Source organism: Jaculus jaculus, chromosome 9, assembly GCF_020740685.1.
Source record: "Jaculus jaculus isolate mJacJac1 chromosome 9, mJacJac1.mat.Y.cur, whole genome shotgun sequence".
Taxonomy (NCBI): domain Eukaryota; kingdom Metazoa; phylum Chordata; class Mammalia; order Rodentia; family Dipodidae; genus Jaculus; species Jaculus jaculus.
In genome coordinates this window covers 63,809,446-63,825,935 of record NC_059110.1, presented here as the reverse complement: position 1 = coordinate 63,825,935, position 16,490 = coordinate 63,809,446, and the positions used below count along the sequence as shown (strand labels likewise).

Sequence of the window (16,490 nt, the reverse complement as noted above, 5' to 3'; positions counted from 1 at the left end):
CACCTATGTGAGTAGGAATAAAACTCAGTAGCAGAGGCCAGTAAACTAGAAAGGAGATATAAAGGGAATAGAAATGGAGAGAGGGGGGACTTAATAGGGTGGTATTGTATACATGTAAGTAGAAGAACAGATTAAAGGGGTGAAAAGGCCTAAATGAGGGAATGGGAGGAGATTGAGTAAAGGAAAGGGGGAGGGAGGGCTAATCAAAATCTAAGAGGATATAAATAAGTCATATGGAAAAGTACTTTTTTGGACAATGGAACACTCAGAAGCCATAGACTGTTACTAGAAAATTTTCAGTGCCAGGGATGAGATGCCTTCTAGTGAGTCATTGGCCAGGAGGCCCCTGATAACCCAAAGCATTACAGGCCATTGCAGAGGCCCTTGGCTTCCTACCAGGAATAGATGGTAAGACCCTATTGCTGAAGATTCAATAAACTTGGGCTGCAAGGTCACTGAGAAATCCTGCTGGAGCTAAGCTGAAAACCACCTCCATGTAGACCAGCTGATAGAAAACTGGAGAAAGCCATGCTTATGCAGTTCAATGGTAGAGAGAGAAATCACCAGTGAAGATACTCAACAGTGTACACTGTAAGCCTTAAATTTGGCCAGCCAGGTCAAATAAGCTAAAAGGTACAATAGTGGCATGTCTGTTATGAGGGAAACCAACCACCCTATAATTGACTGAAGGCCAACTCCATGGGAGTGAATATATCCCTGATACTGAAAACCTATAATTTGGTTAGTCAAGAGCCCTAGGGGTATAATATCAGCTTGTGTCTGGCAAAATGTATATACTATGCTCACCAAACTGCCCAGTAAACACTTACATTAATGTTCATACCCATATTTTAATGCTACTCTCACTTTGGGTTAGAGAATCTTCTCTTTTCTGGTGGCTGTGACCTTGGGATGACTCAGAAGGTACAATGGTGCTGAGAAGAAGTGACAGAGGAGTGCTCAGCACTGAAATATCTCAATTACACCTTCCATGGCTCAGTGTCCATTGCGGAAGAGTTGGTGGAAAGAATGTAAGAACCAAAGGAAGGGTAGGGCTCCTTCCAATGTGCTCCTCCAGACACAAAATGGCCTGGGTATCCATGACCTCACAGTGATTAACACTACCTACACATGACCATCATAATAGGAGGAAAAGATGATGACATCAAAATAAAAGAGAGACTGAATGGGGAGGGGATATTATGGAGAGTGGCGTTTCAAAGGGGAAAGTGGGGGAGAGAGGAAATTACTATGGGTATTAATTACCATTATGGAAGTTGTCAATAAAAAATAATAATTAAAAAAAAAGAAATAAGGCTGGAGAGTTTGCTTAGTCATTAAGGTATTTACCTGAAAAGCCTAAGGACCAATGTTCAACTCTGTATATCCCACATAAGCCAGATGCACAAAGCGAATGCAAGCACAAGTTTGCACATGCCCACTAAGTGGTGGAAGCATCTGGAGTTTGATTTCCTTAGCTGAGGCTGTGGCATGCCATCTCCCTCTCTCTCTCTCTCTCTCTCTCTCTGTTAAAAAAATAATAAAAAGAAATAAAAAAATAAAAATTGAAATAATTCTTTGAAGTCTATGGATTGCAATGTAATTAAAGTACAATAAATAGAAATAAAAGCTATAGAACATACACAAATGCATGAAAAATAAGCAAGACAGTACTGAATGGTGAACTAAAGAAATCAAGATAAATTTTTAAAAATCCTATAGTCAGATAATAATGAAAGCACAGCATATAAAAATCTATGGGAAACAATGAAGGCAGTCCTTAGAGGGTAATTTACAGATTAATATGCCTTTTATACTAAGAAATTAGAGAGGTAACAAATAAACAACTGAATACTTCACTGTAATGTCCTGGAAAAAGAAGACGAAGCCAAGACAAAATTCAGTAGGTAGAAAAATAATGAGAAAGGCAAAAATTAATAAAATAGAACTCAAAAAAGTCAGTAGAAAAATATCAATGAAAAAATGTTGATGCTTTGAAAGGATTAATACAACTGATAACCCTTTGGCAAAAATGACCAAAGTAAAGAGAGATGAGATCTTAACCAAGAAAGTTAGAGACGAAAAGAGCACCCTGATAATGAATACCAATAAATAACAACATATACTCTACTAAATTTGAAAACCTAAAAGGAAATTCATGAATTTCTAGATACATATGACCTACAAAAATTATAGCAAGATGAGAAACCCATTTAACAGACCTATAACATGAAATGAGATCAAAGCAGTTTAGAAAAAAAAAAATCTGCCAACTAAAGTAGTCCAGGAAAAAATGAATTTACTAGTGAATTTTACAAGACCCTCATAGAAAAACTAAAACCAATACTTCTTAAGCCTTTCCATAAAATAGAAAAGAAAGGAATAACTCCTTTTATGAAGCCACCATTACTCTATACCACAAACACGCCAAGACACAAAAAATCAAAATTATTAACTAATCTCCCTCATAAACATAAATGCAAAAATTCTCAACAAAATACTGGCAAACACAATACAGGATATTGCTGTATTTGATAATACATTTTTATGTATTATTAAAAGTATCACTCATACCCAGGCATGGTGGTGCACACTTTAATCACAGCACTTGGGAGGCAGAGGTAGGAGGATTGCCATGAGTCCGAGGCCACCCTGAGATTACATAGTGAATTCCAGATCAGCCTGAGCTAGACCAAGACCCTACCTCAGAAAAAAAAAAATTATATATATATATATATATATATATATGTATGTATGTATATGCTGTTCACCTTGATGAAATGATTCATAGAGATCCAGTAATGGTTAAACATATGCAAATCAAAAAAATGGAGTGCACCATATATGCAGACTAATGAACACAAGTCACATGATCATCTTAATAGATGCATTAAAGGCATTTGACAAAATCCAACATCCCTTTATGATAAAACACTTGCACAAAATGGTAATAGAAGTAACATATCTCAATATAATAAAGGCTGTTTATGACAAACCTACTGTCAACATTATACTAAATGTGGAAATGTGGAAAAAGTCAAAGCATTTCTAAAAAAATCAAGAATAAGACAAAGTGTTCACTTTCCCCACATTTATACTATATTATACTATGTTACTGGAAGTTAGCTATAGGAATGAGACAAGAGACACATAAATAAAAGGATACATATATGTAAGGAAAATTCAAATTATTGTTTGTAATGATATAATTATATACATAAGGGATCCTAAAAACTCTAACAGCAAACTGATAAGGCTGGGATACAAAATTAACACACAGAAAAAGATAGCCATCCTCTATACCAATAAAAATGTGCTTAGGATGAAATCAGGAATTCCACATTCACAATGGTGTCAACAAACAACAACAACAACAAAAATCAAATCAAATAAAGTACCTTAGAATAAGCCTAACCAAGGAAGGGAAGTTTAAAGTTTAAAACTTTAAAACATTCAAGAGAGAAATTGAAGAAGATACTAGGTAATGGAAAGACATTTCATAATCATGGAAAGGAATAATGAATATTGGAAAAATGTGTGTCTTACCAAAAGGAATCTACACATGTAATGCAATCCCCTTCAAAATTCAAATGGTATTCTTCACTGAAATAGGAAAAAAAAATCCTAAAATTCATTTTGTAAGCACACACAAAACTCAAATAGCCAAAACTATTCTGAGCAATAACAAATAAGGGTGGCAGTATCACTTTACCTGATTTTTAGACACATTACAGAACCATAGTAACAAAAACAGCATGGTATTGGCACAAAAAGAGACATGTAGATCAATGGACCCAAATGGAGACCTTAGATGTGAAACTATTTTGACAAAAAGGTAGAAAAATGAAATCATATCTTTATCTCTCTGCATGGACTGTTATGGGGTCCAGTGTTGCACAAGTAAGATCACCAACTCACAGAATGTGAAACAAAGTATATATATTGACAACTTCTATACTTACAGACAACAAACCATGGTGTTTCCCTCTCCTTGCCTACTTTCCCATTCTTAACTCTGCTCTCCATCATATCCTCAACCTCTCTCCATTAGTCTCTTTTAATTTGATATCATCATCTTTTTCTCCTATTATGAGGGTCTTGTGTAGGTATTGCTAGGCACTGCAAGGTCTTGGATATCGGGGCCAATTCCTGTCCAAACAGTTGTCTATAAGGACATTCTTTCTGCCATCTCTTCCGCAATGGACCCTGAGTCTTCTAGGGTGTGAGATGTTTCAGTGCTGGACACTCCTCCATCCCTTCTTCTCAGCACTATGTTGCCTTTTGGGTCATCCCAGTGGTCATCACCATCTGAAAAAAGAAGGCTTCTCTAACCAAAAGTGAGATTAGCATTAATATCTGAATATGAACTTTAAGTGTAAAAGTTGCAACAGGACTACACCCTGGAGGTCAGGATCTCTGAGTGCAGCCCCGAGCTGCTTGAGGGTCAGTTTTTATTGTAGGGAACCACAAGATGTTTGTTACGAAAACAGGATAGGAGTTAAACCATAAAGTTACACAAAGTTACTGTTAAACAGGGTGATCATTACTAAAAGTCACAAGATAAAAAGTCACAATCTATTCCTTGCATACTTATGTGATGTAAGCAGAACTGTACTAAAACAAAGGACACTCCATACTATTCATCATGAAACAGAACAAAGGCAAGACCATAAAGATTATTTTAAACAGAGAGGTCATGGTACATTAGGAACATTCCTTAAGGTGCAGATAAAAGAGAGCACCTGCATTTCACAATAAAGCCTATGGTAATGATTCCTGAAACTTCTCCTTTTATTTGTTGAGAAGATTGACTTGGGTAGTGACCTATGATCTCCATTATGTGTGGCCTAAAGGCAAGGGCCACATGGGAGAATATTTAACCCTGTCTATTGTACCCCTTTACAGGACAAAATCAAGTTAAGTGACAAAAGCTGTGTTCCATAAGAGATGATTCCTCTCAATTTTATTTACAGGATTGTTAGTTTTTTGATGGTTTGCTTCAAACTCAGCCATTGGATCAGGGTAAATCAGCTTATTGTGTTTTCAGTTTGGGATTCAATTTCTGTTGTTTTCTCTTTGTATTTACTGGAGGCTTCCATTGTGGGGCTAGGCTAATTTGCTAGAGAGCTTTCAGTTAGTTGCCTAGTGGGTTTTTGTTTGTTTCTTGCTATTTTTTTTTTTTTTTTTGGCATTAGCATTGGCATCTACCTATCTCATGGTAAAAGTTTTTATGATTTTATTAAGGAGGAACCAAGTATTTACCTTTGTAGGATCTTCAGTGAGTTCTATTTTGTGTTTGAGCTGGATTAGGGTGGGATGGTGTTGCATTTTGGGTTGTGGAGTTTGCAAGTGAGCCTGCAGCTTTGGACTGATGGCTAACACAAGAGCTGTGCTTGGAGGTATGGACTCTCTTCAGCCCATGATCACAGCTGTGCCTTGCCTGTGGGTCTCAGGGGCTGTAGCACTTGCCCCTGTTGCCCTATTGTACAGAGCTGAGCAGGTTGTAAAGGTCTCACTAGTACCCCCTGGTGGTTGGTTGCTAGATATTCCTGTGCTCTCTGGGGCAGTAGTAGTGTCCCGAGGGGCCAGTGGCTGGTGGATGACAGAACTGTGGAGGGTGGGTAGGGACACGGAGAGTATGTGGGGCACTGATTTCCACAGACCAGGCTTGAACTCCGTTCTGTGGCAGGATCATAGGATGTATCTGAGCCACTACAAGCAAACTCCAGACACATGCACCACCTTATGCATTTAGCTTACGTGGGTCCTAGGGAATCAAACCTGGGTCCTTAGGCTTCGCAGGCAAATGCCTTAATTGCTAAGCCATCTCTCCAGTCCTTTTTAAGGTTTTCTAGGTTATTGAGGCTATGGACACATGTGGTTATGGATTATTGAGCATAGGGATAAGGAGGAATGGGGTACATAAGTTATAACTTGAGGGAAAGTAAACAAGTTGTGCTTGGGAAGAGTAGGAGAAAGATTCCAATAGTAGGCTTGGGGGAGAAAGACAGAACAAACCTACAATCCAGCTGAGCAGTATAAAATTGAAAACAAAACTTGCAAGGAATATTTATGCACAGATGGGGATTAAAATGAGCCAATAAACAAAACCAAAGGCCCTAACCTGGCCTGATGTGGTGGCTCAGGCCCTTTATACCATCAGTTGGGAGGCTGAGATTCCTGGAATGCAGAGGGATCCAGGCCCACCTGGGCCAGAGTAAGACCCTGCCCCAAAGAAAGAAAAAAAAAAAAAGGCACTAGAAGCTAAGAAATATCCAAAATGGGAAAAGTTAAATCTTGTATATACTATATTGAAAAATGGCAAAGTAGGCTAAAAGTACATCAATCAGATCTAACTCATTATTTTTGTCTTAGTTGACTAGGTTTTGCATTATTTCCCTCCCTGGGATTCTTTTCTTCAGCAGCCTGCTCTAATATTGAAGGTGCAATTAGCACTTTCAGTGCAGAATGATATACCTGGATTTGGAGTATGGGGGTGTTGTCCAAAATAACACAACCCTGTTACCTTTTATTGTGACTTTCTGTCTCACCTACAGTGAGTGTGAAGCTGGCTTCCTCTTTAGTGCACAGTGGGCGGGCTCAGCTCACTGGGTTAGTGGTTAGATCTGTTGTTCAGATCAGCCATGCTGGATTCTGTGTGGGGAGTGGTGGCTCCAATCTCTTGGTGTCCTGAAATCTCTAGTGGATCTTGCTGTTCACGGATGGGGGGTTGATGGCTGTGGAGAATTGTCTGAAGTCTGAGGTTGTTCTGGAGCTGCTGTTGTCTTCCTCTTCAAAATTTTCTTTTCAAGATTAATCTGAGTGGGAGAATCTCTTCCTAGTAGTTCTGCTCTTGTTGGCTCAAGCATACCCTGGAGAGCAGAAGCTCTTTCCAAATATCACTAACTCCAGGTGGCCTTATTTTTTTTCTTTTTAAAAATTAATTAGTTTACTTTTTATTATTAGAAATGGACATATTTTATATGTAAACATCACATGTTGGTACCATCCTTTCCCTCCTCTCTGTCCCTTTTCTGAAGAGGACTTCCTCATTGGAGATGCAGGTCAACCCCATGGGTACTATGGGTTATATATAATGAGGCAGGAGAAAGTCAGTGTCTCTGGGCAAAATGTCCAAACTTGTGGCTCTAACAATCTTTCTGCCTCCTCTTCCACAAAATTCCCTGAGCCATGCTGGAAGAATTTTAAGTCTACTTTACCCTGACTTGCTAGGAGTTGAACAAGGACTAGAGGAGAAGCTAACCTGGGTGGGAAAAGGCAAACAGACACAAGAAGGAGACCATACTAGATGTTTGTCAAGGCCTCGAGATTTTATTTTTCCCTATATATTTTTATATAGGGTTGTAGGGGGAAGGAGATGTGGTCAGGGCAAGGAGTTGTAGGGAGAAGGGGATGTAGTTAGGGCCAAGATCACAGAGTTACTGGTTAAACCACAATGCATTTGTTTCTTCATCAGCTACTGGAAGGATGGGGGAGTGTTTAGCCAGGTGTATGATCCCATTGTTTCTGCTAGTTCAATATTAGGTGAGAAAGTAGAAACTTAACTTGCTATATGGCAGTTTCTGTTAACATGGCCAAGGTTTGGTTCATAGCTCCCAACATCTCCTCCCTTCTTTTATACAAAAAGACTGGAAGGCCCGCTTTGCAGCAGTGGGCATTAACCAACTGGGGGAGTAGGGACCGACTCCTCCCGTGGGATGTCTTTTTCCCACAATCTTTGGCCCTTGGTACCTTTTGGGGAGGGGAGGCAGGGCCTATGTGGCCGGAGAGGGAGGCATGGCCTTAGTGATAACAGTTATGGTACCAACCTCCATGCAAGCCAGGTATACCTCTCAGGGAATCCAGAAGTGGTCAGAAAGGGACCTTCCCTTTCAGTGCTTTGCCTTGCACCCACGTTGGTGACCATATTGCACTCAATTTATTGTGAGCTAATATGCATAGGTCTGAATCCTATGCAGCTCCTAAAGGAGGGGTAGTTATTTGGCCAAGACAGGTAGACCGCACTGATAGCAGTGGTGTAGAGGACAGTAGTATAGTAAATAAGTACAGAATGTAAGATCAAGGGAGAGTGACAACTGCAGGTGATAGGTCTTCAGTGGCAACACCTCAATCCACTAGCTCCAATCTGTGATAACGGACCTGCAAAGGCTGCATCTTAGTGGCTTTAATCTGTTGATGTATAAAAGACATGATTTTAATTATAATAACAGGTCCAATTGTGAGTAAGAAGATTAAGATAAGTACATGTCCTTCCAGCTTTGTCCTGTTAGGAAAAAAGGAGATTTTCTCAGGGAAGTGTTTCTTCCCTGGATATGTGAGATGTCACTGGAGGATCATCAGCTTGTTTTACAAGTCTCTCTGGCAGCCATCTCGCAGCATTTTCTTTAGTGTCAAACAAGTCTACTGATCCTCGGCCCCAAATGAGTACTGCGTCTGGGCCATTCCATTTTAAAGTTAAAGGATCTTTCCACATGGCTTTAGCAAAGGTATTTTTTGTATTTGTTGCCAAAAGCAATCAGCAGCTGAATTTCCCTGAGTATCAAGGGTTAAAAAGTTTAAGTCAAACAAGGCATGATGAAGGATATTTCTTGGAGAGCCTTTTATGAGATATAAATCCCTTTTATGAGATATAAATGTTGTTTTTAACTTTTGGAGGGTAAATGGACCCAGAAGATGGGCCCCTCCTGCCAGAACACCCCGGTGGGTGTAAAGTCAGTGGCACAAATGACCAGGAGAAGAGGTTTATGAGAGATAAAAGTGACCCTTTGGCACAGAATTGGAGCCTCCACTACCTTTAGGGCCTCTAACATTTACCACAGGTAAACTAAATGCAAAATGTTGACAATCCTCAGGGTGTAAGGGAATTGTTAAAAAAAAGCAATCTTTTAGATCAATAATGATTTTACAGTATCCTGCAAGAATTCCTACTGGAGTGGGGAGGCCTGGTTGTAGGGATCTTATAGGTACCATGGCCTTATTAATTTCTCTAAGGTCCTGGAGCAATCTCCATTTTAAGGGCATTCCAGAAATACTCCACTGCGGGGGCCTCTGGCCTCCGACCACCTGTTTAGATAAACCTATCATTTTAAAAGTCATAAAGTACCATTGTTTGCTTAGCCCATCACAATGGAGATTACCTTATCCTCAGCAGGTTTTTCTGTTTTAGATTTTCCTTCTCCTTTCTTATCTGTATCTGACCACCAGCCAGACAAAATTCAGGGAGAACTAGGATAAAGTCTGAGAGAACCAAGGACATGTCCTATAGTGTATAGCTTGGACCTCTGTGTGAACATTTACAATAGACTTTATTAAACACTTGAAGAAAAGAGGCAATAGGCATAAGAGAAGCAGAAGGCAAACTCCCACAGCTGTAAAGCTGTCTATCCAGGAACTTAGAGAGTCCCAACCAGGCAACACAGACCTAATTGTAGTAGATAAATCATTAGCAGCCTTAGTAGCATCAAAATCAAGATGAGTGCTCTGTATAGCTAGAGTTTTTGAATATAAGTTAACCAAATCTTTAAAAAAATGTTATCATGGTGCCAAAATTGAGACAGTTACTTTACATACAATAGAGTAGAATCTGGTCTTTTTTGAGCCAAAACAGCTAGGTAAGTATTCATATAACACTTGATAAATTTTTTGAAAGAAAAAACATTACTTGACAACTAATGATTTTGGCTTAAAGTTGATAGGTATTGATTTTATGTACCATAGAAATTTTTATTAACATAAAACAATTTTATGTTTTATCCATGACTTAAATTTGATAAAACTTAAGCAAGCTATCCCAACATATTTTACCCTGAAAATTAGTTGTTTTTTTTTTTGTTGTTAAAGTTTGTAAATAGTTTAAAAACCTTTAACCTTAGGCATGGTGTTTAGGTTTGGCCTGAATATTTTTTTTTTTCATCTGCACACCTTTATTTATATACTTTAACATTCTGATCTAAGTACCACTCAAAAGGCATTTTTAACAGGTAATCATTGAAAAATTCCTTTCCAGTTCCTTCAATCAATTCATCTCTCCCCATCATTAGCTATCTTTCTTTTTTTTTTTTATTCCCCTGAGGGGGTGCACTGTTCCTAGAGGTACTGCAATACCAGGTCAATGCGTGGAGTGGATGGAACAAGCTTCTATTCCAACTCTGAGCTCCAAAAATTCATTTAATATTGTCCTCAGAAAGAGGATGTATGAGATATTAAACTTATAAGAACAGATGCTACACTTGATCTTAGCCAAAAGGCCAAGAAGTGATTAATTATCTTTCTTATAAGGCTATTAAATAATTACACCAAATTGATTAATCCTATTACTAACAAGAAAGTAGTCTTAATACAATTTTATATCATTAATACCAATAACACACTTAGAAATGATTTTATTAGGAGTAACTAAGGCAAATTGTGGTGTTATCTTGAGGCAGGCTGGCTCAGAAGTCACATCAGTTGCCTCCTCCTTTTAAGTAACAGGATATTACAATCTTTTTTTTTTAAATATCTGACAAATTATAAGTTACCTCTTTAGAGGAAGTTTTGTTGTTTTTATTAATCCTCTATGTAAGGTAAACTTGATCTAGAACAAATATCTTGCAAATTTACTCCTGTAAAAGACATTTAACTTTCCCTTTTTAATTTCTATGCTTAGGTCATTGATTTCTTTGAAATGGCTCTGTAGAAGAGAAAGGGATGTCACCTGCATCCATCTCATCTCTTTAGTCACAGTCACAAACACGACACGACTAGCAAGCACAATGAGCACACATAAACACATACACACACACACCTAAAAAGAACAAATCCTCCTGATAAAATAAAAAGTTTTCTTAGAGAACTTGAAGCAATCTCAATTCCTTGTGCTTTTAAAATATCTTTTACTATGGCAATTAGCTCCTTTTTACTCTTTGTTCTTTTTTTTTTTTTTTTCTTAACCCGTGTTCCTTGTGTCTTGAGAGAAGTTTTAAGCCCTTTAACAATTTATGCTTACTTAGGGTCTGTCCCATGATAGAAAAGAAAAGAGGAGGAATGGCAAGACCAGAGGGCAATGTTCCTGGTCAGAGAACTGGCACAGGGGATTCCCCAGTGAGCTTGATGTGAGCCTGACCACAATTTTAAGAACTGACAGCTGCTCTAAGAGCATTTACTGGCTGTTGCATAACCAGGTTGGTTGGTAGGAAGAGAAGCTAGATAGTATGTCTTTGCTAACACCAGAGTGGGCTATTGGGATTCACGCAGGGAGCTAAGGGCCTTTATCCAATGCCAGAAGGTAGCCCTGGCCAAGAGGCTTCAGTTGCCCTGTCGCTATGTTGCAATTCCATGCGATGGCGCCAACTGAAAGTAAAAGGAGGAAAAGAAGTGCAAAAAGAAACCCTGCAGTTCTTGTGCCTTGCAAATCTCACTAAATAGTCTTTAAATGGCTTGCCTAGAAGTCTGCATCACTTGTCTTACCTTAGTGGGTCTGTATCACAGGTGGGTTTCTTCTGTGGTGACCATGGAGCAGATCTGTTTTACAGGTTTATTGCCTGTAGTGATCTTATGCAGATCTTCACTCACACTGGTGGGGTGGCAATCCAATGGCAAGGATGGCCATCCACTCGAGCAACGACCAAGTCACACTTCATACCTCGGGCCCCATTTTCAGGCACCACTTGCCCCAGCCAGTGGGGAGTTGAACAAGGACTTGAGGAGAAGCTAACCTGGGTGGGAAAAGGCAAACAGACACAAGAAGGAGACCATGCTAGGTGTTTGCCAAGGCCTCGAGATTTTACTTTTTCCATATAGGTTTATATAGGGTTGTAGTGGGGAGGGGACATGGTAAGGGAAAGGAGTTATAGGGGGAAGGAGATGTAGTTAGGGCAAAGATCACAGAGTTACTGGTTAAACCACAATGCCTTTGTTTCTTCATCAGCTACCAGCAGGATGGGGGAGTGTTTAGCCAGGTGTATGATCCCTTTGTTTCTGGTAGTTGAATATTAGGTGAAAAAGCAGAAACTTAACTTGCTATATGGCAGTCTTTGTTTCTGGTAGTTGAGTATTAGGTGAGGAAGTTGAAACTTAACTTGCTATGTGGCAGTTTCTGTTAATATGGCCAAGGTTTGGTTCATAGCTCCCAACACTACTTCAGAGATGGGCACTTAGGAGCATCTAGATGTCTGGTTTGGTAGGTGCTGAGTGTCGTTAGTATCTTTCTCCATCACCCTTGTGCTGATATCATATTCACTAAGAAAGCAGCATTGTTGATCATTTCCTCAACTCCTCTGTGGTTTCAGCTGCGGACAGGGTGGAGTCCACTGGGTCATGTATCTCCTCAAGTCCAGTTTCCATCTGAAAAACAGAAGCAGATTCTCCAATGGAGAGTGAAGTCACTGCCATCAAAATGGCATAACCATTATTAATTTAGATAGTATTATAAAGATTTAGACATTTTTATAGTGTAAGGTTAGTGGGAGTTTGACAATGGAAAGCAAAATCATTATCTGGATATGATTCTGATTTGTTTTCCAGTTCCAGATATGGTTTTCTTTCCACTGAGCAGATCTGTTATCCAATCCAAGAGCAGTTGGTTACCCACCATGGCTGTGTGCCACTATTGCACTTGTGTGAGCATCATGTCAGGTTGTTTGCTTCTGAGTCACTTAGACTTTGAGTTGCTTGGACAGATGTTAGCCACTTTCCCCTGGTAGCTCAAGTAGTGCCTTCCAGCACTAGGTGGGCTAATTATCTGAGGACTGGCTCTCCTCTGTATTCCAATCAGGTCTCTCCATGGTCCATGTCAACAGCAATTGGTGTCTTCAGAAGTAGGGTCTTACCATTAACCTCTAGTGGGTAATCAAGTGTTCTAACAGAAGTCTGTCTCTTTGGGAGATCTAGTAGGTCTCTCTGATCAACAGCTTATTGTGGATGTAGACCACATCCTCATACAGAGAAGTACAGGCCAGAGAAGAAGAGAAACAGCAGAAATTTGAAATTAGGTTGCATTTCACTCTCTCCAGGTTCCTTCGATTCAGGTGCTCCCTCTAAGGTTTGCTTGAAGGTTCCTCCTTTTAGTATGATTTCCAGGCTATAGGAGCCTATGGTACCAGTTCAATTTGGGTTCAAATTTTGTATAGTCCCACCCACCCTCTTCCTTCCCCCAAAACTTACCCTCCCTGTTTGACCAAGCCTCAAGATGCTATTCAGTTATGTCCAAAATGTGGGCTGATCCAGGTTATGAACTGAAGATGAGTGCGATCATGTGACTAACGTCTTTCTGTGATTGTGTCAATTAGCTTAAAGTGATCTGTTCCAAGTTAGACCATTTTTCTATAAATTTCAAGGTGTCAATTTTTCTTACTGCTGAGTAGAATTCTGTCTTGTAGATATACCACATATTGGTTATCCATTCATCCAGTGATGGGCACCTGGATTGATTCCAGTTTTTAGCTATCATGAATTGAGCCTACCCTCCCTATTGTCCAAGTCTGAAGATGTTATTCAGTTGTGTCAGTAACTTGGACTTATCCAGGTTAGGAATTTCAAATGAGTGAGATCATGTGACAATTGTCTTTCTGTAATTGTGAGAGTTTGCTTCAAATGATCTCGTCTATCTTTGACCATTTTTCTATGAATTTCAATGTGTCATTTTTTTTTATTACTGCTGAGTCGAATAACATTGTGCATATATACCACTTCTTGTTTATCTATTCATCCAATGATGAGCACCTGGTCTGATTCCAGTTTTCAGCTATTATGAATTGAGCAGCTATAAACATGGTTGAGTAAATATCTCTGTGTGGGAAGCCATGCTGGCTTCGTCAGGCTTTGCCATGTCAGCTTGTTTACTGCTTTTGTATCCTAATTGTCTGCGCATGAGCACATGATGTTATTCTAATATGGTTGCTCACCCATCCCGATTGGGTGATGCAAAATCATCTGATGAGACTTAAGCCAATCAGACGACGCTATACAATCACATGACCATAAGTATATAAGCTTGGCGCTCCGTAGGGTCGGGGTCCTTCTCTCTTTCAGTTTGGAGCTCCCAATAAAGTGTGCTTGAGAAGAATCCTGTTGTTGTCGTTCTTCCTGCTGGCGGGAGGGGCGCAACAAGTGGTGCCGAAACCCGGGAAATTGTCAGCAAACAGCCAGTTGAGAGGACCCCTAAGGATACTTCCGAGGGAGGATTCAGAACTCAACACACGGAGCGGCGGTACCGGTAAGTCCCCTGGTGCTATATGATAAGTTTTTGCCTGTAACTGATCTATAAGTAATGTATATAAGGTTGCAAAATGGGACAACACCACTCTACCTTTTTGGAGCCACTTCAGGAAGTATTAAAACAACGTAAACTTAAGATTTCAGATAAAACTCTTAAAGGGTTTTTGGAAGAAGTGGATATGATAGCGCCTTGGTTTGAGCTGACTGGGGGGTTTAAATTTGACCTGCTGGGATAAGTTAGGCAGAGACATCGACCGTGAGTCAGAAACGCGAAAGTTGCGCGCAGGTACACAGCCCTTATGGCACTTGGTGTGATCATGTTTGGAGGACAAACGTTGTGAAGAAGTGATCAGGGAAGGCCAACGCATATTAGCACATCATCAAGATAGTATGTCAGAGTCTGAAGAAAGTAAAAGGGGACAACAAAAAAAGGTTAAAATGAAAAGTGAACCTAGGTTTCAGATAGAACAGAATAAATGTGCACAGAATAAAAGCAAACCAAAAAAGGAAGGGCCACATTCAGGTCCGAAGCTATATCCAGATTTAACGGAACTTGCAAATTTATATATAGAAAGTTCTAGTGAATCTGAGGGAGAAGAATTAACTCCAGAGGAAGAACAGGATTTTGAGGAAGTAGAGACCAAGTATGTTCGGGAATGTTCTAGACCCAGACAAGATGGCGTCTTTACTCCTCCTCCAGCTTATGCCTCTACAAGTAAAAAATTTAAACAACAAGATGGCCGACTTCCGTTCGGGGCGTGTCCTTCGTCCGGATGTAGTTTGATAAAACCAGAGACTTGGAGAAAGTTGGCTAGTGCTTATCCAGTTTTTGAGGACCCTAATACCAATACTAGATATCATGAAGCTATAGGACATAAGGAACTCAAGGATCTTGCAGAAGCTACTAGAACTTATGGGACAAATGCTTCTTTTACTATGGCTTTGTTAAAACGTCTTTCTAGCAATTGTATGACTCCATCAGATTGGTTTGGAGTATCAAAGGCTTGTTTAAGCCTAGGACAATATTTAGATTGGAAATCTCTATATACTGATGCTGCTCAAAGTCAAGCCAGAATAAATGCAGCAAATAATCAGCCAGTATGGAATTTTGATATGCTTATGGGACAAGGACAATGGGCTAATAATCAGATTGCCTATCCTCTTCAAGTTTATCAGCAAATAAATGTTATTGCTCTCAGAGCCTGGAGGGCATTGCCAAATAGAGGGGAAGTATCAGGCAACCTTACTAAAATTATTCAGGGAGCTACTGAACCATTTTCAGATTTTGTAGCTCGCATGATGGAAGCCGCTGGTCATATTTTTGGTGATGCTGATCAAGCCATGCCACTTGTGGAACAATTAATTTATGAGCAATGCACTAAAGATTGTAGACGGGCCATTGCGCCCTGGAAGGGGAAAGGACTTCAGGCTTGGATGAAAGCCTGTAGAGAAGTTGGCGGTCCACTATCTAATGCAGGGCTTGCTGCAGCAGTTTTGGCTGCCACTAGGGGGCACAGAGGAACTTCTTCATGTTTCAAATGTGGAAAAACTGGACATTTTAGAAAACAATGCCCACAAACTAATTTTAAAGTGCAGGGTCAGGCTCGATTACCTGGCTTATGCCCTAAGTGTAAAAAGGGAAAGCATTGGGCAAATGAGTGTTGCTCTATTAAAGATATCAATGGACGACCAATTAACAATGGACGATCAATTAACCAGTCAACAGCTAATACAAAAAACGGGGTCAGGGGCCCCCGACCTCAGGGCCCTCAAATATATGGGGCACTTCAGAATCCATCTCTCCACCCTCCAGCACAATCAGACGAGCAACTCCAGGTTCCGCAGGATTGGACATCTGTGTCACCACCAGACTCATATTAACACCACAAATGGGAGTGCAACCTGTGGAGTCAGATTTTCAAGGTCCATTACCCCCTAATACTGTAGGTTTACTGCTTGGTAGATCGTCTTCAGCATTGAGAGGATTGACTATTACTCCAGGAGTTATAGATTCTGATTATACAGGCACCGTAAAAGTTCTTTGTTCACCCCTGAAAGGAATTATTGCCATTTCACCTGGGGATAGGGTAGCTCAGTTATTGGTTATTCCTAGCCTCCATAAACAATTCCCTTCTGGTGAGCAAATTAGAGGGAACAAAGGACTTGGCTCTACAGGAGTTGATTTGACATATTTATCCATGGAATTAGAAGAGAGACCAATTCTACAGCTTACTATTGAGGGAATACATTTTCAGGAATTGCTGGATACAGGA

General features: G+C 39.9%; 1 non-coding gene across 1 annotated transcript; it reads right to left on the bottom strand.

Annotated features, from left to right (window-relative positions):
• Nucleotides 1-10,091: 10,091 nt before the first annotated feature.
• On the bottom strand, nt 10,092-10,280 carry LOC123463653. Its single transcript, XR_006639056.1, has one exon. It is a non-coding gene; the product is annotated as a U2 spliceosomal RNA (small nuclear RNA).
• Nucleotides 10,281-16,490: the final 6,210 nt, after the last annotated feature.